At 40.0% G+C, this 25751-nt stretch overlaps 1 long non-coding RNA gene across 1 annotated transcript; it reads right to left on the reverse strand.

The window, feature by feature from the left end:
- Window positions 1-1231: 1231 nt before the first annotated feature.
- Window positions 1232-17535, reverse strand: LOC144238011 (uncharacterized). The gene is made up of 2 exons (XR_013336974.1): window positions 17374-17535; window positions 1232-1640 (listed from the first exon to the last, which is right to left on the reverse strand). It is a non-coding gene; the product is annotated as an uncharacterized LOC144238011 (long non-coding RNA).
- Between the last annotated feature and the right edge of the window lie 8216 nt (window positions 17536-25751).

Genomic DNA, 25751 nt, shown 5'->3' on the forward strand with positions numbered 1-25751 from the left:
TGGGACTCCAGTGGGATCTTCCCAGTGGGGCACACTCCCCTCAGGAGGGGGAGAATGCCAGTGAGGCAAGGGGCCAAGCCAAAAACACCACTGAGAAGCTAGGACTCAAAAGGAAAAGTTAAAGAGATTGTCTGGTTTTGGTCTGCCAAAGGAAAGGGCAAGGAACTACTGACTCTGAGTCTTCAAGTTTGTGCAGGACTTTGACACACAGGCAATAAGGGGATGTACTCCACCTCCCTAAGGACTCATCAGGAGATGGCAGACACAGACAGCAGCACCCAGGGAAGCATTTCTTGACAGTAAGGGCTGTTAAACACCAGAACAAGATACTAGAGGAGGTTGGACAGGCTCCATTCTTGGCAGGCTTAGAAATTAGATAGATTCTTATCTGCTGGAATCAAAGCCATGAGGAGAGAACTGAACCACCTCGAGAGAGCCCTTTCAAGCATAAGAATCTTCACACCGCTGTGGTTGAAGGAGAGTAAATCATGTAAAAACGAAGAGAGCGCTCAACTGACTCTATTTAAACCTTTCTTTTCTCTGTCAAAATGAGAATTTTTTTTTCTTTGCTGAGAGGATGTGTATCCTGAGGAAATTATTATTTTCTATTTGCTCTTGATAAAAATAGTGCCAACCACTTCTGGGTTTTTAGCAGAAGCCATGGCAGGGATGATGGAAGACTCTATCAGTGGCTACAACAGCTCAGTTATGAGGCCTCCAAGAAGTTTTTCATTAAGTGAGGAGCAAGGGGTAGGGCCACTCCATGTCAGTTTCCAGGACCCCTTAGACTGTGTATCTGTGTGGTTCTTGAAAAGATAAAGGTAATTTGGGTTTTTTCATGGCAGGTACCAGAAGGATTGGGTCACTGCCAATCCACAGCATTCTGAGGACCAAGCAAATTCAAAAGAAGCCTTTTCAGGCCACACTTGCTTTCTATCAGGGTGCTTCTAAGAAACTTGCACGTGTTTCTTATCAACTTCCAGATAAGAATTGTGTAGAGTTGTATTGCATCAAAACATGTGGTTTTCACACATACTGCTACAGACATCACAAGATTTGGACACTTAGAAGAACATCTTAGGAGAAACACCAAGAAAGAAATTTGAACCCCTTTACAGCCTTTCTTCCCATTAAGATTAATCTTAGCCCAGATGTGATCTGCCCCACTCTGTCTGTTCCCATGCCTTAAACCACTAGTGCTATAGTTTGTTACATAAAAATGAAGATGTCCTTGCAAAACACAACACAGCCATTCCTTTAAGTAAGGACAGGAATCCATTTTGTCTCTTTTAAATTGTAGAGTTAATAGTAACTTCAAGATTGTTTCTACAGCCCTTTGTGAGGGAGGTTGAAGCAAATGCCCTTAGGGAGTGATTATCTAGTCTCTCTTGGTTGTTGGTTAGGGTACAATATGTAGTTTTTCCCCTGGCAGCTGGGAAATTATGTTGTGGCAGGAAGGACATCATTCCACTTGTCTTGAAAGGCTTTTCCCAAGAGATCTCAAGCTGAGGCTGTGTTGATAAAATGCGCATAGAGAAAGAGAAGAGATCTTTCTTTGTTTTTCTTTTTCTTTCCTTCCTTCCTTTCTTCTTTCTTTTTCTCTCTTTATAACTTTTTGGTTACACATCTTGGGAAGAAAACTAAAGATAGAAATAAAATGGAGATTAAAGTTGAACACCTAATTTGACTTAGGCAGCCTCTGCCTATGTAGGGAATGGACTAAATTATGGCAACTTTTGGGGCACCTGGGTGGCTCAGTTGGTTAAGCGTCCAACTTTGGCTCAGGTCATGATCTTATGGTTCATGGGTTCAAGCTGTGCATCGGGCTCTGTGCTGACAGCTCAGAGCTTGGAACCTGCTTCCAATTCTGTGTCTTCTCCTATTTCTGCCTCTCCCTCACTCATACTCTATCTCACTGCCTCTCAAAAATAAATAAATATTTTTAAAAAATTTTAATAATAAATAAATTATGGCAACTTTTATAGAACTAGTTCAGTTCCAATGGAAATTGTAGATTGACGCACCTGCCTGCAAATAAACAGTTGAACTTCAACTCTTCAAAGGTTGTTTATGCACACACATCTGAACCCTGAACACAACAGATTGATGAAACCCTCAGGGAACGAATTGTACTGTCTTAATAGGTCTTCTTGACTCTCAAAAGCTGTGTTTCAGAAGCTCTTTCACTCCTCCTACTAATGAACTTCACTGTAACACTTATTGTGTTTACTGACAACCACAAACCACTTCAAGGCCCCATCCCTATAGTCACTTACAATGCAGGTGGTTTTGAAGAGTTGCTCTAATTACTCTCCATGCAGGAGGACAGCACTCACTTAACTATGACTGCAGCCCTCTGTGAACAGACCAGACTGAGAAATGAGTGCAACAAAACAAATTCTTAGCAACTTTTGGATAAATGAGTTCCTCTGGCATAAACTGTTCCCTTTCTGTCCTCCAAGACCCTGGAATAAGTAAAGCAATGTGTTTAGGCGTTGTATTCTGGTAGACCTGTATTTGAACGTCAACCCCCATATCTGAGTTGTATAACTTTAAACAAATTGTTTACCTTCTTTGAGCCTCAGATTCCTTATCTATAAAATGAGCGTTTTAGTCTTTTCTTTACAAGGTCACTGTGAAGATCAAAGGAGATGATAAATATTAGGCATGTGGTGCATAGTAGGCACATTGTCCTGTTGTTGTCCTTTGGTCCATGGGTAAGGATGTGCCCCAACCCCAGACACGTATGAAGACTCTTAGAAGAAAATTAGAAATAAGACTTAAAAGAATACAAAGGAAAGATAAACCTTAACATTAGCACACTAGACTGCACAGAAACCCAAACAGTCCATCTTTCCACTTATCTTTCTGACTTCTTTCTCTTATTTCCCAGATCTTCTGCATGTGTTCCTAGATGTAGAAACTGGTTTAAAGTCTGAAACTTGCAACCTTCATTATAGCGATTTGACTGTTCTGTTCTCTCTTTCCAGAAGAGTTCAAAGTGGCAGTGACCACAGGCTTTCCTAACCAGTTCCCACATTACTGCTTTTCCCATTTTCTTAAAAAGAAATAAAATAAAATAAAAACCTTCTGGCCTGATCCAAATGGAAGGTTATTGTAGCTTTCCGGGCCAGGGTCGCCTGGGGTCAAGTACATTTATAGCCATTCCCTCCTCTGAACCTTCCTGGGAATTTTAGAAACCTCTCTGGTCCATGGTAATGAGTTTTAAGGGCCCTACTTCCCCTTTCCAAAGGACTGTGGAATTTGATTTTACCAGATATACAGCAAGGCTGCATTACCCTCCTTGTATTTTTCCTTCCAACTCCATCAATTTATCATACACCATTTGATAATCTGAGAATTTATGATATCCTCCATTTCTACAAAATATTTTTCCCATTGACTTAATTTTGTTCATTAAAACGAAGTCCTTTTCCAGGAAGGGCTCTACTAAGAATTTATTGATAGGTCTTCAAAGTACTTAGTATATTTATTGAACACATACTTCATAGCAGAGATGGTTCTAAGAACAGCATCTCAATTACTCTTCCTAACATTCCTATGAAACAAGTACTTTTGATTCAGGTAAGGGAAACTGAAAACTGGAAGTCACAGAAGCACCTAAAGACAGGTTAAAGAACAAACTCTGCCACCTGATATCAGAGCCTAAACCCCTTCTATGATCTTCCCCTGCAGTTACTACCCTAAGACATTCACTCTTTTCCTTGAGAGAGCTCTACATTTATGTTTCAGAGAAACTAAAGTCAATCATGAAAAATACTGACACAAAACTGAAGAAAATCCCAGAACTATCAGACAAAAAAAGCAATCTTTCTGTTTGAGCCAAATCACCATGTCTGTTTCCAAAACCCAACAGGTCTTCCACAAAGTTGAATGGGTCCTACAGGAATTTTAAACCATTATTAGGAGCAAACAATCAAAGTCATTTCACTTTGCCATGGCAGCTATTTAATTATGGTGCACAGATTTCATCTCGATCTGCAACAAACAGGTTCCAGTGTCTTTCTACTTTGAGAAAATTAGCATGGGTAGCATGGCGATTATATAGGAAATGTTAAGTTTCTATCAAGTGCAGGAATCAGTTTCAAAACCAGCTCCTAAACACTCACCTCCTCTGGTTCTTGTTGGCTAACCAGCTGTGGTCTCAGTGCCCTCCTCCTGAACCACATAAACTTTCTAGCCAAGGTGCCAGCATAGGTGGCTAGAATCTTGTGAGAACAGCCAGCACAACCAAAGCACCAAGGACGTTTCTGATGTGTTAAATGTCACCTATACAAGAAGGCACTCCTGTATCCTAATAAACAGTGAATGTTTAGTTTTAAATAAACTGCTAATTTGCAATGTTGAACTTGAGTTCAAAACAGTGCTAGTCACCAGTTTGCCTCCAGCTAATTCGAAATCCACTCCCAAATGTCCTTCAAGTACAATGGTAATAAGACCAAGTTTGACGTCTGCCCTATGAGTGCAGTTTAAGAATATGTTCTCTTGGGGCGCCTGGGTGGCTTAGTCGGTTGGGCGTCCAACTTTGGCTTAGGTCATGACCTCGGGGTTCATGGGTTCCAGCCCCACGTCGGGCTCTGTGCTGACTGCCAGCTCAGAGCCTGGAGCCTGTTTCAGAGTCTGTGTCTCCCTCTCTCTCTCTCCTAGAAATAAATAAAAATATTAAAAAAAAAAAAAAAGAGTATGTTCTCTTTGGGGTGCTTGGATGGTTCAGTTGGCTGAGCATCTGACTCTTGATTTCAACTCAGGCCATGATCCCAGGGTCGTGGGATACAGCCCTGTGTGAAACTCCATACTGAGTGTGGAGCCTGCTTAAGATTCCCTCTCTCAGGGTGTCTGGGTGGCTCAGTTGGTTAAGTGTCCAACTTTGACTCAGGTCACGATCTCAGGGTTCGGGAGTTAGAGCCCCATGTCAGGTTCTGTGCTGAGCCTGGAGCCTAATTCCAATTCTGTGTCTTCCTCTCTCTCTGCCCCTACCTTGCTCACATACTGTCTCTCAAAAATAAATAAACATTGTGTTGTATAGAAAGCAACATGACAATAAACCATTAAATAAATAAATAAACATTAAAAAATATTTTTAAAAAAGATTCCCTCTCTCTCCTTCTGCCCCTCTCACCAACTCACTCTTTGTCTCTAAAATTAAAAAAAAAAAAAGTATATTGCTTTTCCCTTCGATTCTACAATTAATGCACATTCACTGCAGGAAATTTGTAAAGCAACAAATATACCAGCCATAAATTCCATAATCCATGTTCTACACATGTGTTGGTGAATATAATTCCAGTATTTTTCATATATATCTTGGACTACATAATACAAATTGTTTAGTAACAATTTGCTATTCACAAATAAGAGTATATTGTGAATATTTTCCCATGTTATTAAATAGCCTTCTACTTTGTTGTTTTAATGACTGACCTATATCCTATCACAAGGGCATACCATAACTTTATCCCACAAAGGCTATTAATAAATGTATTAGTTACCTACTACTGTATTATAAATTATCTAAAACTTAGTGGCTTAAAGCAGCAAGTACTTATTGTCACAGTTTTTGTGGGTCAGAAATCCAGACACAGCTTAGATGGGTTCTCTGACTTACAGCCTCCCACAAAGCTACAATCTGGGTCTTGGCTGGGGCTAGAGCCATCTCAAGGCTCAAACAGGGGATGAGATGCTTCCAGGCTTATTCACATGGCTATTAACAGGCTTCAAGTCCTCACTAACTTTTAGCTGGCAATATCAGTTCCTTGCCATGTGGGCCTCTCCATAAGACTTGTCATAATGTGGCAACTGTCTTCCAGAACAAGGGTTCCAAGAGAGAGGACACCCAAAATGGATGGTACAGTCTTTTTGTACCCTAATTGAGGAAATGCCATACCATCACTTTTACCATACTCTAAATGCTAAAAGTCACTACATCTCCCCACACTCAAAAGATCACATAAAGGCATGAATTCATAAGACAGATATCACTTAGGACCATCTTAGAATGACTAACACAGTGGACATTTAGGAACACACACGTATACACAGTTCAAGTATTAATAACAGAGAAATATGTTTATAATATCTTAGAGGAAATGACGAGTTGAAATTTTCAAGACTTGATGTTTCAAATATTGAGTAAAAACAAGAAAAGATCATCTTGGCAAATTTTTCAAGTCTGTTTAGAATGCAAGCCAGAAAATCACCTGTGAAGTAGATAATTTGTTGATTTTTTGAAAAATTTTTAACATTTATTTACTTATTTAAAAAAATTTTTTTCTACGCTTACAGCAATGGATAGGTCAACCAGACAGAAAATCACTAAAGAAATAATGGACTTGAAAGACACATTGGACCAGATGGATCTGACGGATATATTTATAACTTTACATCCTGAGGCCAGGGAATTTACTTTCTNGAGAGAAAGAAATGTTCATTGTTGAATACAAAAAAAAATGTTTTTTAATGTTTTATTTATTTCTGAGAGAAAGAGACAGCATGAGCAGGGGAGGGTCAGAGAGAGAGGGAGACACAGAATCTGAAGCAGGCTCCAGGCTCTGAGCTGGCAGTCAGCACAGAGCCCGACGTGGAGCTCGACCCCACAAACTGCGAGATCATGACCTGAGCCAAAGTCAGACGCTCAACCAACTGAGCCACCCAGGGGCCCCATGTTTATTTATTTTTTAAAAGACAGAGGAAGACAGAGTGTGAGCAGGGGAGGGGCAGAGAGAGAGGTAGTCAGAGAATCAGAAGCAGGCTCCAGGCTTTTAGCTGCCAGCACAGAGTCTGACATGGCACTCAAACTCAGGAACCATGAGATCATGACCTGAGCTGAAGTTGGCGGCTTAACCAACTGAGCTACCCAGGTGCCCTTGAAGTAGGTAATTTGTAAACATTTTACCAGTGTGGTACTGGATTTAAAGAAGCAAGTTCTACATTAATGTACTTTTATCTTCTTCCTAAACTATTCATCACCCCATCCCCAGCTCATCTTCATCAGGTGACCATAGTGATGGGAGAAAAGCAACACTCCTCAGCCTAGCATTTAGCTCATCCACAGTCCAAGCACTGGCTGTTTTCCAGTCTCTTCACTACACGGTCTCTCTAGTCCATCCTTCAACCCTAAAAACAACAACAACAACAACAAAAACTTTAATATTCCCTTCTTTCCCACCTATCTAAATCCAATCCACCCTTCCAAGTTTAGCCCAAATTAAGACAAACTTCCTTCTTCCTTTATGTGATAGTCCCTACCATTGTCTCAGTGATCACTCCAGTCTTTGCTTTGCGCTCCAGGATTGAAAAGAATGAGACAGCAAGAGTCAAGACAGGAAATGGAGTAGCATAAAGAGAAACCATGGTAGCATGCCTGGTGCACCTTTGAAGATGTATTGAGCTAAAGAAGGGCTTGAGAGGTCCTCATATCAAAAGTGAGGGAATGCTGAGAAAGACTAAAAAATTAAGAAAGCAAAAATCCAAGGACAAAATATTCAGAGCTAAGACCAAGATGTAGATCCGGAGTGAAATGGTGATCAATGAGAGAGAGAGAGAGTTAACCCCAGTCATCATGAAGAACTGCCAGTTACAAAAGAAGACCTATCTGAACACAACATATATAATCAGCCACATGTTTCTATGTAGTCCACCCACATATATGTTTGGCTGTTCTTACACATGTAATTTTTTTTTAATTGCTAAGTGAAAAATCTCCACTGAATCCAAAGCAGTGAGTAAGGTCCAGAAATTCAGGTGCAGTCACAGGAGTTGCATAACCAACCTCAGAGCACCCTATCCTCATTCCCTCAGCAATGTGACTCTATCAATAAAGACACAATGGACTGTACTACACAATTAGAAGGAAGTAAACGAGGCAGCTTCTCAGTCCTTCTATCACTTGGAAAGACAGCAACAACTCAAGTGCTTATTAGGTGCAGACTGACTGCTCTTCAGTCCCTGGACACATAAGAACATTGGGATTAGCTTAATGGAGGACCACAGGGGAGGAGAAGGGGAAAAATAGTGGGGGAGAGAGAAGGAGGCAAACCATGAGAGACTCTTGAATGCCAAGAATAAACTGATGGCTGGTGGGGGTATAGGGAGGTGAAGGGGGGTGATGCGCATGGAGGAGGGCACTTGTTGGGATGAGCACTGGGTGTTATATGGAAACCAACTTGGCAATAAAGTATTTAAATATATATATATGTATATATATATATGTGTGTGTATATATATGTGTGTGTATATATATGTGTGTGTGTGTGTATATATATATATATATAAAATAAAGTACTTGATTGTGCCTAGAAAAAAAAGAACATTGAGATTAGTGTGAGGACTGCAGAATTACTAGAGATGGCCCCCACATCTGGAGTGCCTTTTTCCTGAAGACCTTTTAGAAACCGCAACAACTATGGGACAGAGTTCTCCAGCCTGCATGTATTTCTTGGCTTCTTTCTATGTTTATAGCAATTGATGGGAGTCCATGAGAAGAGCAAAGATGAATAGACGATAGTCTTTGTCCTCAAAATGCTTACAATCTGGTGAAATGAAACACATTCACCTTAAAAATGAAGTGGCATGTGCTGCAGTGTATGATTAAGTACCAAATGAGTAGGTGATCCATCAGTGACATGTCAGGTTGTTAATCTGCATGTTGGTCTGCCAGCTACAGCTCGGTGCACAATGACATGAGTCAGGATGCAGGGGAACTGCAGGTAAAAATGACTCAAGGCACTTAGATGTGTATAATCAACCCAGAAAAGCAACTACATCAGGGAGGGGAAGGGGGGCAATGCAAGAGAGGGAGCTTTCACTGCCTGCATTCCTCTCTCCCTCCCACCTCTACTCCCTCTCCCTGCCATCCTTTGTTAAGAAGGATCCTTGCATCTCTTTCCATCCCCCACCTCATTATAAGGAAGAGGTATATTTAGGTTCTTTTTCAATTTTTCTCAGTGCATTTCAGTTCTGCTTTTTGGCTTGCTCTATCTCAAGCTCATTAAACATGATTTAAAATATTTTACCTTACTTCTTTATTCATTTAGTTCTTTAAAGTTTCCCTTCCCCACTTGTGTTTTATTATCAGCTCTGCATTCTAATCATGTTCCCAGCTGCAAATATCCTCACACAGCCTTGTTTAAGCAATAGGTCTCTCTTTTCTTTCATCTTCTAATTGGAATTTACCTTCAAAAACCTTCCAAGACTCCTTCCTGTAGACTCCCCATTTTATTACCAGCCTTCCCTGTGATTCACACTCTCTCATGTCAAAGCTCCTTCCCTTCAGGAAGTCAAACACTAGCGTTTTCTCTAAGTTTCTCTGTATTCAGTTACTCATTTCTTAGAAAGACCTGTATTAGAACCTGAAATTCAACATAAAATGTCCAGCTTAAGTTGTAATGGAAACCAGCTAATTTCTGTAGGATGAACCAAGAGTTCACTTTGATTCTACTATGTAATAGGCATCTATGAAGGAGGGTTGAAGGCAGAAAGAACAGAGAAAAAGAAACTACATTTGATTGTAATGGTGCCTTATGTGGGTTTTTCCCCCTAAATAAGAAACTAAAAATAGAAAATTTATCTGTTCCTTAATTTGCTAGTGAGCAGTGTCCAGATGGCAAGGAACAATTGACTATTTAACTCCGTACAGAAAGAAAACCAACTGTGAGCATGTCAGTCCATGACTCGAGGAAAGGCCACAGATGACTGTCCCCAGCTAGAGGCCATCTGAGAAACAAGGAGGAACTTGTCCTTGCCAGGACCAGCCAAGTGCCTTCGAGGGGTAGTGATTGCCAAGACAGGCTGTAGAGGCAACAAAAAGGAGGCTGATCCTTCTCAGTTTTTCTTTTCAAATTTTCCCACCCCTGAGAAAATGGGCCAAGGATATATCCTGATGAGGCAATGGCTGCATTTAGAATTAATATCCTAGAATTAACATTCAGAATGGTGGGAGTGGGAAAGACAAGCCTATAAAGTAAATTCTGAGAAATCCCTGAGTGTGGGGAATGGGTGAGCCTAAGTACTAACTAAATCTGCAGTTACACTCACCCAGGGCTGAGATACATTCCCAACAGTGAGATTCCATGGTCTATAATCAAGACGCCTAAATTTTTGACACAAAATAATCAGCAGGATGATATTCTTTAACCATTATAAACAATTTCCCTTTAATAATTATGTGAACTCAGAAGGAAAATAGAGGGAGGGAGGCAAACCATAAAAGGCTCTTAAATACTGAGAAGAAACTGAGGGTTGATGGGAGGGGGTGGGGGGGAGTGAGGGAGAGGAGAAAGTGGGTGATGGACACTGAGGAGAGCCCTTGTTGGGATGAGCACTAGGTGCTGTATGGAAACCAATTTGACAATAAATTATATTTTCAAAAAAGTGAAAATACGAAAAAAGAATATTAAATGAATTAATATTGACACAGCCATTAGAAGAATATCTGGAACATAAATAAAATGCTGGTTTCTCTGATTAAAGAAATAAATGTGATTACTCTCTTTTAAAAAAAGGGAAGGGAAAATAGAGCATTGAAAGATGTATAAGTCATAGAAAGAAATTCATATGTATTCTCAGTGGAGGAGCAACAAGCCCCAAATTAGTGGTAAACATTTCGTGTTGAATGGTGATGTCATCCATCTTGGAAAGTCTTAGAAAGTGTCCTGAACTGGAGCGCCCGGGTGGCTTAGTCGGTTAAGCGTCCGACTTTCGCTTAGGTCATGATCTCGCGGTTCGTGGGTTCAGGCCCCACATCGGGCTCTGTGCTGACTGCCAGCTCAGAGCCTGGAGCCTGTTTCAGTCTGTGACTCCCTCTCTCTCTGACCCTCCCCTGCTCACGCTGTCTCTCTCTCTCTCTCTCCTAGAAATAAATAAAACATTAAAAAAAAAAAAAAAAGTGTCCTGAACTAATCCATAGGGCCTCCATATCTAATAGCAGCACTTACATTTTTTATAACCACTCTCACCCAGCCTCTGTCAATGTCATAGAATTAGCAGACAGTGTCAGTCTTCCAGAATCTGTAGTCATCTGTTTAGAATCTCTTTCTTGACCATTAGAGTCATAGAAAAGGCCATTATACACAGTCGCTGTTTGATAAATAAGTATGAATGTCTAGATTCTTCATCAGTATTATAAACTAGTCAACATTTGATTTTGTCCCTAGGTAGCTATATTTTATTTGAATGTGCTGAGGGTTCTAATGAATGTAATTTCTCCACTAAAGTCTATGATTCTGTGTGCTAAAAACATGTCTTACACTTGGACAATACAAGGACCAAACACAGAATCAGAAGAATGACCACCACAAGGACTGAAAGTCCAGCCTAGGAAGCAGAGGTAGTGTACTAAAAGGCAATGAACAATGAGCCATGTCTAGACAAGCAGTTGGCAATGAGATCCAAGACAAAGAAGGGATATCCTGAGATTGAAAAATTCAGGGTCACAATTCCTATGCCTAACTATCATGAAAATAAAAATCATGGCATAGACTGGGAATAAATCATTTGCAAAACACATCCCATAAAAGACTTATATCTGGAATATAGAAAAAAAACCTCCTATAATTCAATAATAAGTCAAACGACCTAATTTGAACAAACAAAACAAAGATATACAGATGGCATTTAGGTGCATGAAAATACTCATTAGTCATCAGGGAAATGCAAATTAAAACCACAAAGAGATACTACTGCTACCCGCTTGAATGGCTAAAATTAAAAAGACCAACCTACCAAGGGTTGGCAAAAATGTGGAGAAACTGAAACTGTCAATGACTGCTGGTAGGAATGTAAAATGGTTAAACCACTTTGGAAAACAGCTCAGCAGTTTCTCATATAGTTAAATACACACCTATCCAACCATATAACCTAGCCATTTGACTCCTGCGTGGAAAACTGTAATTGTATAACCACACAAAGACTTGTAGACCACTGTTCATAGTAACTTTCTTGGTAATAGCCCAAACCAGAAACATGTCAAATGTCCATCAATAGCTCAACAAATAAACAACTGTAGTATATTCCTACAGTGGTAAACTATACCACCATAAAGAGGAACAGATTATTGATACATGTCCTGAATATAGGGTAATATTGTATGATTCATTTATATAAAAGTCTAGAAACTACAAACTTATCTGTAGTGATATAAAGCAGATCAGTGATTGCTTGAAGGTGGGGGAGGAGGATGCAAAATGAAAGGTTATGAGAGGCACCAGGAACCTTTTGGGACAAAATGTTCCTTATCTTGGGTGTGCTGACCAATTTATACATGTGTTAAAATTAATCAAATTTACACTTTTTACATATGCAGTTTATTGTACTTCAATTGTATATTACACTAGCTTTTTAAAAAATTTTTTAATGTTTATTATTATTGAGACAGAAACAAACACAGCATGAGTAAGGGAGGGGCAGAGGGAGAGGGAGACACAGAATCTGAAACAGGCTCCAGGCTCTGAGCTGTCAGCACAGAGCCTGATGTGGGGCTTGAACCCACAAACCATGAGATCATGACCTGAGCCGAAGTCAGATGCTCAACCAACTGAGCCACCCAGGCGCCCCTAGCAATTTTTTTAAAAAAAGAAATGCCCATGTCTTCAGACTCTCCATTATTTAACTACAAGGATTGCAGTTCTATTTTAATTCAAAAGTTCTAGTGTATACCCACAAGAAATGTGAAATCATAATTGAAACACTAAAAAATAACAACATTAACCTATTACAGCACAGAAAATAGGAACATATCTGAGTTCATGTATATTTAAAGGATGAATTGGACGAAAGGAACATTCTAATGAAACACAAGACAAAAAAAAAAATTGGTTGACAACAGTCCAAGAAAATGTCTTAAAATACAAATACCTGAGTTAAAACTCCAAACCCCCCACCAGTTTCTAGCCTGTGGGACCTCAATCAATTTCAACACTTGTGAGCTTAAAGAATGTTTATAAAATGTATAAAAAAGCAATACTAAAAATGTCAACAACATAGGTGGTAGTGGGGATCAGATGAGAAGATGAGAAAACTTCAGTGGAAGTTTTTACAAAACTATAAAGCATATAAGAATTAACAGCCATCTTCTGAATATGATAAGTAGTGCATGCCAGGCGACATCCTGAGAGCTTTTGACCTGCGCACTCTTGCCAACAGCCCAGGGAGGTGAGTACTGTGACTCCTCCACCTGCAGATGAGTGTACAGTGGTTTAGAGGGTTGGGACAATTTTCTTGTAAGCACATATCTAGCACATGGTAGGGCTGTGACTTTCCCCAGATCTCTCAGATTCCACAGCCCTTAATCGTGAGTGTTGCATAATCATGACTTCTCCTATGATTTATGCAAGAAAGGAAGTCAAATGTGTAAGTAGATACATCCACACCCCAGGAGGCCAGATCCCCCACTGCACTGGCTTTCCCCAGCTCTGTGGAATGTGATGTGTGCTTCATTGTAAAGTACACATGGTATAAAGTGGAACTTCAGATCCTCCCCAACACACACACACACGTACAGGTGGGTAGAAACCATCTCTACCAACAGAATAGAAAACGATCCCATCCTTATAAAAAAGCAGTACTGAGTGCATATTTGTGCAGCCATTTTAACTATTATAAGGAATAGGCTCAGATAAAAGAGTGGCTTCCCATAGCACACAGCTAGATGGAGTAGGAAAGATAGGAAGCAAGGTTTATGTCTCCAACACGTTTAACACAGACTTTAATTTACTAGGCTTTTCAGTTTCATTCACCCATTCATTTTCCTGCCCATTTTCATATATTTCTGCTTTTTTAAAAAACCTTTTAAATTCTCCTCTTCTGCTTCCTACTGTTCTTACACTGACCACTCATTGATGGTTTAATTAAATGAGGCTAATATCTTGAAATAGCCAATGAAATTGTCTTATAAAAACAAAATGGAGAAATGAGAATAAATAGTAGTTGAAAATGATATCCAGCCAGCTTTCAATATCCCCTTTACCCTGGCAGAAACAGAGAACACCATTACAAAAAAAGACTCCAATTAAACCATTAAAAATACTACTTTAACCTTCTTTCTAATCACCTGTTTAAGTAAAAATACTTATTCTATTAGAGTATCACTTAATGAGTTTCAAAATGGCAAACAAATAATAAAATGTAAAGAGAGAAATTGAGCAAAAGGAGAAATAAGACAAACTATATGCTCTACTGTGCTAGGTATATTATATAAATCATATGTTATGTATAGTATATAATTAATTATATATTATTTATTAAGATGATTATGTTTTATATATTATGTATTAATGTGTAAAATAAATAGTGCCATAGAATAAATTGAATTATGTATCAAATGTATGTGTAATATTTATTTATATAATTTATCCTGAAAAGCAAAACCTCATGATAAAGATCCTTGTTGAATTTCATCAATTTGTTAAAATCATGTATCCAGGTATAGATGCTCCAAAGTGCCTCTCTTTTGTAACAGAAAAATATTCTTTCTTATAAAAGATTTTTTTAAGTTTATTTATTTATTTTGAGTGGGGAGGAGCAGAAAGAGAGAGTTCCAAGCAGGCTCCGTGCTGTCAGCACAGAGTTGGATATGGGGCTCAGTCTCATAAACTATGAGATCATGACCTAAGCTGAAATCAAGACTCCGTCGTTAACCGACAGAGCCATCCTGGTGTCCCCCAAATTCTTATTATCATAAAGTAATTGTTCTGTATATACATTTCAATCCACATCTCTACTATACCCCATCTAACCTTATTTGTTGTTCTGCATAATTTTCTAGAGGAAAAATTTCAAATGCAAAAATATAGGAGAGCCTGTTTGCTCTTTTGTAATTATGTATCCTATTTCACATGTGCCCCGCATGTTATGGAACTGCGTCCCTTGGGAAAACAACCAGCATGCCCCCAAAGTACACATGATAGAGATATTCAGGTTCACCTCCATACGGTAAAAGAAGTTGAAATCTGGGTTAATTACTAAAACAAGCCAAATTTTGGTTGCGCTCGCTTGAGAATTTTACCTTCACTGATGTTGAATCTTTGGCCTGAGTTAGGTTTAGGTTTCTGTGTATTTTTAGATATTCAGTGTTAAGATATCCAGCAAGTGTCTGGGGAATTCCCCGGTTAGGTGTTGGTGCAAAGCAGGACCGGCTCCCACCACTGAAACTAGCAAAGGCAAATCCTCTTCCTCTACCTCCTAGCCACAAGGTAGGGGCCTGGGGCCTGGGTTCAGCCAATCGGGTTTTAAAACTGAAGTGCATGATCATAGTGGAACACGCTCAGGGCCCACAGGGCGCAGAGCGCAGCAGGCGCAGGGCCCACAGCCACGGTTCTGGTGGGGTTCCAGGCGCCAGGGTGCCGGATGACCAAGCGAGGGCAGCAATAGGTCCAGAAGGAGCCGACCCGGCTTGCACCTTGGCTGTGGCTCCAGCTAGGCAGCTTCCCTTCATCCCGTCATTTAGTTCTTGAATCTTTCCACTGATTGTAAAAGGTCCGCAACATCATCGAACCAGTTCCACTCTGGCTTAAGTCAAGCAGAATTTATTCTCTTATGTAAAGCCAAAAGCCCTGAAAGTATACTGTAGGTACACCCTTCTCTTAAATGTGTGTTTTGTCCCAATGCAATGTGTTTGCATAATACCATTTATTTTATGTAAAGCAAATCATTACTCAGCGATGTGGGCAACATCTGAACTAATAAAAATACTAAGTGATGTGTTTTTTTCCTAAATGCACAGTATTCCTTTTAAATGCATGAAATGATTGGAATGAGTTTATTCTCATTCCTGGAGGAAAGTGAAGCAAACAAATACATTAAAAATTAGTTCTGCTTGGGGTGCCTGGGCAGCTCAGTCGGTTAAGCCCCAGCTCTTCTCATGATATCGTGGTCTCAGGGTTCTTGAGTTCAGGCCCAGGGTGGGGCTCTGTGCTGACAGCTCAGAGCCTGGAGCCTGCTGTGGATTCTGTGTCTCCCTCTCTCGTCTCTAACCCTCCTTGCTTGCGCTCTATCTCAGGCTCTCAAAAATGGTTAAACATTAAAAAAAATTTTTTTAAATGAGCTCTGCTTAATAAACAAATTACCTATTAACAAAGAGCCACTTTTAGGGTCTTGAAGGTATATTGCAAGTTTGTAATCTTGGGGAAGGCTAAATACCTTGCAGTCTGGTGTGTGTGTGAGTGAGAGAGAGAGAGAGAGAGAGAGAACTAATTCAGTAAACAAAACCTCAGAAGCTAGGATTTGTCTTTAAGAGAATCAGTGAGAGGAATCAACATAGTCTCCCCTTTTAAACTGTTTTTCAAGGTGAAGGCTTTAATGCCTTTGCAAGGGAGAGGGGAAGTAGAAATGCCTGTTTAAAATGCAAATATTTCTGGATAATTGATATATTACTAAAATGGTAGGGAAGGTTCATTACGAAAGAAAGAGGAAGTAGGACAAAAGAGAGTCATGTTTGAAAGAAGAGTGCTAGGAATCTCTAAGACACAGTCCAGTCAGAGGGCCCTGAGGGGACAGAGGAAAATCTGGGCCCCATGAGGGGACATGGGAACCGGGGAGGGAAAGCAGTATCTTCACATGGGGAGACAGGCTAAGAGCCGATGGGACCACCTTCAGTGCTTTGTCCTGGGCCAGCACAGGGCAGGCCACATGTCAGTTCAGTTGATGGCAGAATTGTTACCCATTGTAAAGTAGGGGAACTCCAGTGAAAATTAACTTGCGGAGGGGCATCTGAGTGGCTCAGTCGGTTGAGCATCTGACTCTTGATTTTGGCTCAGGTCATGATCCCAGGGTGGTGAAATCAAGCCCCATATTGGGCTCTGGGCAGAGTGGAACCTGCTTAAGATTCTCTATATCTTTCCCTCTGCCCCTCTCCCCAGCTCACATTCTCTCTCTCTCTCTCTCTCTCTCTCTCTCTCTCTCATAAATAAATAAATAAATAAATAAATAAATAAATAAATAACTTGTGGAGTGAAAAGCTTCATGTGAGTGGTTATAATCCATTTTGCATTTTAAGACCAGTTCATTAAAAGATCCATCTAACCCTTAAAGTTTTTCAGACGACCTTTTAATGTTCTATCTAAATACCATTTTGTAATTATTTGTTTTACAGCTTAGGCCTCTAAACTATGGTTCAAATATGTTGGCACTAGGCCTCAGAGAGAACCATATGAACTCCCTGGACTGGCCAAGGAATATGTAGTTAAGATTTGCCTTGTTCTTGTTTATTGTTAATACTGTTGTTACATTTCCCTCATGAATCTGTCCTTCAGATCATTCATCACTTCCGGGACTCTTCCTGAGCTTTGCCACAATCTGTTCATATTTCCCCAGCCCTTAAAAAACTCTCTCATTTGTTGTTTATTTTCTCCCTTGACTCACCTGTAAGTTTTGTAAAAAATGCAGGAAACATGAATATTAGTGTCCGTCAAGCACAGAAATGCAGCAAGTATCCAGATGCTGTGTACATAATAAGCCAGTGAGCCACATTCTCCCCAGGGTGGACTTGCTCACTGAGGTCAGACCCACAAGATGTCCCTGAGACTGCTGTGAACTCTCTAATAGATCATCACAGGATGATGGTCATGGTCAACATGAAGTCACAATGAGGAAGGGGTGGGGCAGGGCACCAGATTAAGAGTCAGAGGCCACCTGGCCACCTCCTGGGATGAGACTTCTAACCTTTTGGTGTTCTTAGCCATTTCAGAGGGTGGCTGCAAAGGTGCAGAAGATAATTTTAATACCTCCCTACAAAAATATAGTAAGGGCTATAGCTTCAGCAGACCTCAGTTTGAATTTCAGATATCCCCCAACTACATGACCTTAGTCAAGATCTGAACCTCTATATATCTGTCTGTAAAATGGGGATAATATCAGCATCATGGAGGTTTGTAAAGATTAAAAACTATAAAGATGCCTTTTTATAGTTTTTATAGATGCCTTTCTAACCCTTTCCTTTTCTTCCAGTAGGAAGTGAATTCATTTTAAGAATGAATATTGTACGTATTAAATGGTGTATAAATTAAAATATGGGGCCTCCTGGGTAACTCAGCTGGTTAGGCATCAACTCTTGATTTTGACTCAGGTCATGATCTCATGGTCTGTAAATTCAAGCACTGCGTTCAGCTCTGTGCTGACAGTGCAGAGCCTGCTTGGGATCCCCTCTCTCCCTCTCTCTCTGCCCCTCTTCTTCTTCTCTCTCTCTCTTTAAAAATAAACTTAAAATAAAATGAAATAACATAAAATATTAAAATAATGTACCTGAAAATGTCCTATATGATCTAAAGAGTAACATTAAATATAAAACATTTTGAAAGTTAAAGCACTCCATAAAGCAGGGAACTTTTATCATTAATTATTATATAAATTCACTGAAATAATTTTGTCCTAATTTGCTCATCTTAATAGAGCACAGTATTCCCAAAGAAGCTATTACTTATCATTTATATTTGTTGAAAAGAGTCATAGACTAGATATTCAAAGAGAGCAGATAATTTAAAAGTCAATTCTAGAAACTCACCTGCCCATTGAAATGCATTTTATATCACTCGAGGGAAAGATCCTTGGAGGCAGAAATACCAATAACTCCTTTTTGTATTCCCAAATCCTGGCTCATAGGAGATGTCCTATAAACAGTTTTTGAGCTGGGGTGTGTGGGTGGCTCAGTCAGTTAAGTGAATGACTCTTGATTTTGGCTGAGGTCATGGTCTCACAGTTTGGCTCATGAGATTGCACCCCACGTTGGACTCGGTACTGGCAGTGAGGAGCCTGCTTGAGATTCTCTCTCTTTCTCAAAATAATCAAATAAACATTTTGTTTTAAATACAGTTTTTGAGCTGAATTTACTAAGTAAAAAGCCCAAGGTATTTATCAAGTGTACATGTGACATGGGAGAGTCAGAGGACAATCATGAGATTTGGAATTCATCTCATGCATTTGAAGATAAGCACCATCTCATAAGATCTGGACTCAGTGGAGAAAGATCCCCAAAAGACCTCAGTATTAGGTTTGAATTAGCTGTGTGTGTGTCACATGGAGCCGTGTCCATTAGCCGCCTACCTCCTTCTCAGCACATAACTTTGCCTCCTCTTTGTTAAAGTATTAAAACAGTATCAGTCTCCACATACCAAATGTACCAACTCACCTGATCAGCATCCACTTTCTTCTTCTTACAAAGAAAGACATGTTTGCTCCTCATAGGTGAATCTTCAACTTGCCCATGCACCCCCGCTGCCGCTGCCTTCTCTGGGGTCAGGGCCCTCTGGATTAATTATTCCCTGTCTCACATCTGTACCTCACACGTGACCCAACTCTCTTAAGTCAGTATTGGAAACCCTGCAGACACTCCCATCTTAATGAGCAAACAACAAACAAAATCTCTTCTTACCTTTTACTCTAATTCTATTCCCCCCCCCCACACACACACAGAAAACCTGAGAATTCATCAATATTCGTGTGTGTCTGCTTCCTCACCTCCCGTGCACTCACCTGGCCGCTCTTATTACTCCTTGAGAACTCTTCTCACTGGAGTTTCCATCAGTGATCTCCTTCTTGCTAAATGCAACAGATATTTGTCCTTATCTTAAGCCCTCTACAGTATTTTTTAATACATTTTTAAATGCATACTCTTCCCTTTAAACAGAGAGTATCCTCTTGTTTTTCTGCCCCTTCTACTTCTTGAATTTTCTCCTACATGCCATTTCAGTCATATCTGAAGGCTCATCTTTCCTTGCTCGTCCCTTCCACATTGGCATTTCTCGGGTTACTCTGTCCTGGGATCCTTTATGCCCACTAGATTGCACCAGGAAAAAGTGATGTCTACCTCTGGCACTGCTGAATCTGCAGGACCTTGAACTTCTTGTTTAGGGAAGACCTTGAGAGAGGTGAAGAGGACTATGGGTCCACGTGGGCAAAGGGCAGATGTTCAATTCATTCAATTGTCCATTAGGTGCCTGACATGTGCACTTTAAGACAGCTGGCACTCTGGGAACTGGTTACTAAATGAGCCCATCAGGAAGGATTACAGCCTGGAGAGCTGAAGTATGATACTGGAATCATGGATCTGGAAGGTCCAGGGCACCCTGTTTAGGGATCTGTGCACCAGAATGCCACTGCAAAACAGACTACCATCACCAGCCATCCTGCAGAGGATAAGCTTTCAACGGCAACATTTTTCTGACAGTGAGAATCAAAGGTGACTTGTTCAAAACTCCAGAGATTGTTTTCAATTCAGGCCTAGGGGAAAATAGCTCAAGAGGAAGGTGATAGGCTTCCTACTGATTCAGTATGTGGAGGTTTGAGTCATTCATTGAAAAACACAGAGAAGAGTCCATATGTATACTTTAGGTAGGAGCACAATTCATAGCAGGCACCCAGGCTAGGATGCCTAATGTTACATTTATTTCTTAATGGTATTTTCTCTGTACCCAGAAGCCTCAGCAAGAGAGGGAGCAGACAGAATATGTGTTCTCAGTGACAGTCTTAAAAATGAGTAGCAATTTTATCTCTTGCTTATATTTCTCATGAAAACACTCTGGCAAATATGTGCTCCCCCAAGAGCCCTGAAGGCAGCCAACACTTTGACATGCTCAGTAAATAATGAGCAAACTCCTTACAGAATGTCTTGTCATATGATGGCCTGTGACATGATACTTGCTATGATTAGATGGAAACAACTTGCCAAAAGACCAGAGGCATTCAGTCCTGTTTCTATGGAGCTCCTCATGTCTATTTCATTCCTGAGCCTTGCTCAGATTGGAGCTGAAAGTGAAAGTGGTCTGGTTCCTTCAAGAACCCAATGCAGCATGGATTCATCCAAGAGTTGGGGCATTCATACTGTGATGTATCCCTCAGGGATAAAATCCCCTCTTTTCTTTGTCTCACAGGGGACACATTTGCTCCAAAAGGCTTTCCGTTTTTACCTAAAAATCAGCTCCTAGGATCTCTTACCACCCTCAGAATCTCAACAGAATTGGAAACTCTTGCCTTTCCCTTCTGTATCCTTCTTCCTTTTTTTCAAACTGTCCCTTTGCAACTAATTCTGACCTCTGGCTGTGCAGGAGCTGCAGCCCCTCATCATCAAAGTCAATGTCCAGACTCACTCTGACACTCAGGTCTCCACCACCACCCTGGTCATCCACTTTGGTCAGTTTTCTCCAGAAACTAATGCCTCACTGTGCTGATTTGTTAATGTGTATTAACCTAAAGTACTTTTATTTTTTAAAACAACTTTCATAGACAAGTTTATTCTAAAGCTTTGAGATATGAGACCTGAAAATGGGAACTAAAAAGGTAGAGAAAAGGTCCACCTTTGCTTGGAAGCTGGAGAAACCCTGGTACTCTTTAAGATCAACTCTAGTACTACAAAGATGGCTGCCTCTTGCTTCCATTGGTAAACCCACAAGCTAATCAAAATTATATTAGTTCATAAATTGAGATAATAAGGCCTCATTAGAATTTGTAGAACAATAATCTCAGACAGCCATCTCCCTCCTGGATTATTCACAGAAAGTTCCAACTCAATATGCCCTTATCTTAATTTATTGTCTACACACCACCTATCCCTCCACACACAAATACATATGCATACTAAAATAAAAATAAACACTGACTCCCAGCCATTCCCACAACCTCTCCCTGTCCTTACGTGCTCTCTGAGAAAAAACAAGAGGTTGAGAAAAAAATCACTTAATATGGGAAAAATACTCCTCAGAGTAAATCTGTACTTTAAAATACAAAATATTTACCAGAGAAATGTTATTTTTAACTAAAAAAGGCTGTTATTTTTAACTGAGTTACCTGTGTTTTCACCATCAGCAAAAATGAGATCAATTACAAGAAATATGAAGATTTTTCCCTTCTATTACATATTTATTCTCCACCTTTTTCCATAAAATATATAAAGAAAAAATATAAAATACAGGGTAACAGAAATTCAAAGGCAAGACTAGAAGAAAGCAAAATATAAATGGAACCAGGGGTGGTGACAGTGTACATTTTGGGACGATTTCCTCACTTATAGTTGTTGGGCTGCAAGGTAGTTGTTATGTTCTCCAAAAATTAATGACAAAAGGGTGATTCACAGTGTCCATGACATTAAAAACAAACCACTGCTTAGGGGAAGTACAACTTTCTCCTCAGGAAGTGGGAGGGGCCCTTCTAAGTAGGACACCATTCTTACAGCAAACTCATAGTAGGTTACATAAGGCTACATTTTACAACAGCCTACTTCTAGTGGGTATGGCATTACACCAAAATGTTCTTCAGAAGAAGCAATTCTTTAGGGGAACATTAAAGTGTAATATAAGCCTTCAGCTTCCAACTATCCCTTTTGATCCAGGGAGTAAAATTTTTTTAATTTCTGAGAGAAGTGATGGGTTTAGCCTACTTTGATCCACTGAGTTTCTCATAAATATTGGGCAATAATAACCACTCCCTACCACATATGTAGTTATCTGTACATCCATCTTCCATTACAGGTAAACCAGATTTATTGACACCTTTTTGTAAATGCACAAAAAAAAGGGAGAGTGTGGTCCCAAAGTACTAATAAAATTGTATGAACACACACAATTACAAAATAGGTAAAACCACATGATCACCTCAGGCTAACTAGTCACATAAAAAGAATATTTCATTCTGAATAGGGCTGCTCTTTTGTCTGACTTCCAAAATAAACTACTTGGAAATATGACCCAAGGAACAAACTGAGATTACTTCTTGTGGGGGAGTTATTATCGACCAGATGAAAAGTAGGTAATACCCGTCAAATATAATAGCTTTAAATTCTGAGTTGTTCTTATATTATCTAACTAGTAGTTGATTTGCTGTGGTAAACACAGCCATTCTATTTCTTCTCCTTCCTCATAAATAGGAGGATTGTGTTTCCCTGCCCCCTTTAAAGTTAGACATGACCATGCGACTTGAGATGTGAGCAAGAACAAACTGCACTCTGCCACTCTCAATTGGAGGATTTAAGAGCCAGTATTCAATTCTCCACTATCCCTTTTCCCCCTTGGCAATCACTGGAATGTAGACATGGAGCTTTTCTTCAACCAGAGTCTCTGCATGAGGTCCACACCAACATCTTCAATCTATCACACCAACATCAAGTGCATATTCACACACGTACACCTTTTCTGACTTGGCAGCCTTGTGGATGCTGAGCTGTCAGCCTGGAAGGCCTTTTCATATCCTATTCCTTCAATATTCCCACAGGTAACTACTTCTTATAAGATCCAAGTCAGATCACCTCTTCCAGAAGGCATTCCCAAAACACCATCCCATTCTGACACAGCATTAGAAACACATTTTTTATGCTTCCAGTACATCTTGCACTTTGTTCTAACGTTGTATATCAAATTGAAATGATGGGTTCCTCTCTCACTTGGTTTTTAGCCCCTGACATAGAGACAAACTTATTCAGAACCTTTGTATTCTCAGGTGCCAATTCAGTACCTAGCACATGGAATGTGCTAGTAAATGTTGGACTGAATATAACTGACTTAATGAATGAGTGAATGAAAATTACTGTGTTGAGGCAGAAAGAAGTTTTCTCCCCAAGAGCTATGCTAAAAACTTTAAATAGCCTATTGCTACTAGTTGCCAGATAATATATGATGACCACTGAATAAATATTTATGGAATGAATATCAGATTAAAGCCTTTCCTCCATCTTGTTACATCCCTATTTACCACCCATTTCAGAGAAGAAACTTCACTGTGGGAAATCTGTTATTTGGGATCTCCAAGTTCTGTATATCAATACTAATGAATTCTAGTGACAGAATTCTGGAGCTTGTTCAGTGTGCTGACATTGGGCAAACCAATTAACCTCTCCCTTTCTTCATCCGTTAGATAAGAAAACAAGCCTTCATACCTCTCAGTCTTTAAGTGCTGAGAAACAACTCCACACAAAATTTTCAATTACAGGCACAGAATAGTTGGTCAAGGATTCTTTTGAAATTGAGCCAGAGAACAAAATCCTGGAATGAATATCTGAAGTACAGATTATGTGTATATTGTGCCTCCAGCCTACTGATAAAGATTATGTTGGTCATTCTCATAAAACAACTAGTATGCTAGCATTCTTCCCTGTGCTTGTGAAGGTCAAGGTTCAGGGTGTGAATTGTGTCTCTCCCATTATATTAATGTGTTCAGACACCACACTGGCATTTCAGGCTGGTTTATGAAGGAACAGAAAAAGGTCAGGATTTCAGTTCTTTATCTTCATTATTACACTATTTATACAACAAACAACCATAGGCTCTCTTCTCTATTCATGTTGCTTAGTGACAAGAGCATCACCTTCTCCCCTTCCAATAAAATATATTAAAAAGGAAAGGAAAAAAAAGCTGGGTCAAACTTTCCCAAAGTCTCAGGAAACGAGAAACCACAAACAAATTAAAACAATTTAAGATCCTTCTAAGAGTAATATGAAGTGTACTTTTTCTGATAGATCTCTTGTGGGAGAGGGTGGGGCCTGGGGGTGTTGCACATTTTATGTTCTTCTTTGGATAAACACGTTTTACTATTCTTCACAGTAACTGTGCAAACGGGCTCTAGTCACTGAAGCCTGCTTACCCACACCCCACCCCCGCATTCACCCTTGGGAGGGTGAGTAAAAGACAATAAATGTTGAACTTTCTCTCAAGATGAAATTCTGCATTCTAAATCAGCCGAGTAGAGAAATCCAGCCAGAAGGAGTACCACGGGGTCACAGATATTCAGGACCATGAATCACAACCAGGAAACAAATGCTAAAATAGGCCCTCCCTGGAAGAATGAGCTCATTGTCACACTGGGGTGCCCTCTGTGAGAGCAATATTGAAACTTCCCTGGCACCATCCTTCTCCAGCTAGATGTTAAGAAAAATAATAATGCTACCTGTCATGGAAGGAGAACATGATGCTTATTCACAATGACAACAGATTCAGCTGGCAGTTCACAATCTTTCTAAATCACTATTTTATAGATGAGCTAACAGTTACCCTAAGCAATCCCAGAGTCTGACACAGCAGGACTGGTGTCTTATCTGTGGGCCTGGCCTCCTGGTCATGCATACGGTTAGGAGGCTAATCAGATCTTATAACCTGGAAAAGCCAAGAGCAAACTGGTTGAGCCTTCACCTACCTCTTCTCACAGTGGTTTGGCAGTATGAGGAAGTTAATTACTGTCTTTCTAGAAAGTTCCTCAGGAGAATGAGATTCAAAAAAAGGGGCTAAATAGTAAAGAAGAACAAGAGCAATAAGATTAGTGAGGACAGGTTTCATTTTTGTTTATTTTGTTTTAACCACACAGGGCAAGGTACAGTATCTGCAGCCAGAGGTGCCCTATGATACCCCAGCTATTTCCCAGGAAAAATGATTGCATGGAGTTGGTCAACAGTAAATATAGGTGAATCATAGTGTAGATAACTTGGCTTTCACTCCAGCCCAGGAGTGAATGAGGAAGGGTAACTGCCTATTTAGTTCAAAACGAAACCTCTCTCAGCATCATAGCCCCACTGTAGCATGTATTTGAACACCAGTCAGAATCCACCTCATCGTTGCCTTTTGTTCTCTTCACTAGGGTTCCCCAACGTTCCCTGCAGCAAATAACTTCTACTCACCAGTTTATCCTATGTGGACAGCAAATAGCATTCAATATTGAACCTACAAATAGAGCATCGTAGAAACACACACTATGCGTACATCCATAACTGGTAGATTGTGAATGATGGTCCATTATACAGAATTCCCACCTAGGTTTCCATGTTAATC

Source organism: Crocuta crocuta, unplaced genomic scaffold (assembly GCF_008692635.1).
Source record: "Crocuta crocuta isolate KB4526 unplaced genomic scaffold, BGI_CrCroc_1.0 scaffold457, whole genome shotgun sequence".
NCBI lineage: Eukaryota > Metazoa > Chordata > Mammalia > Carnivora > Hyaenidae > Crocuta > Crocuta crocuta.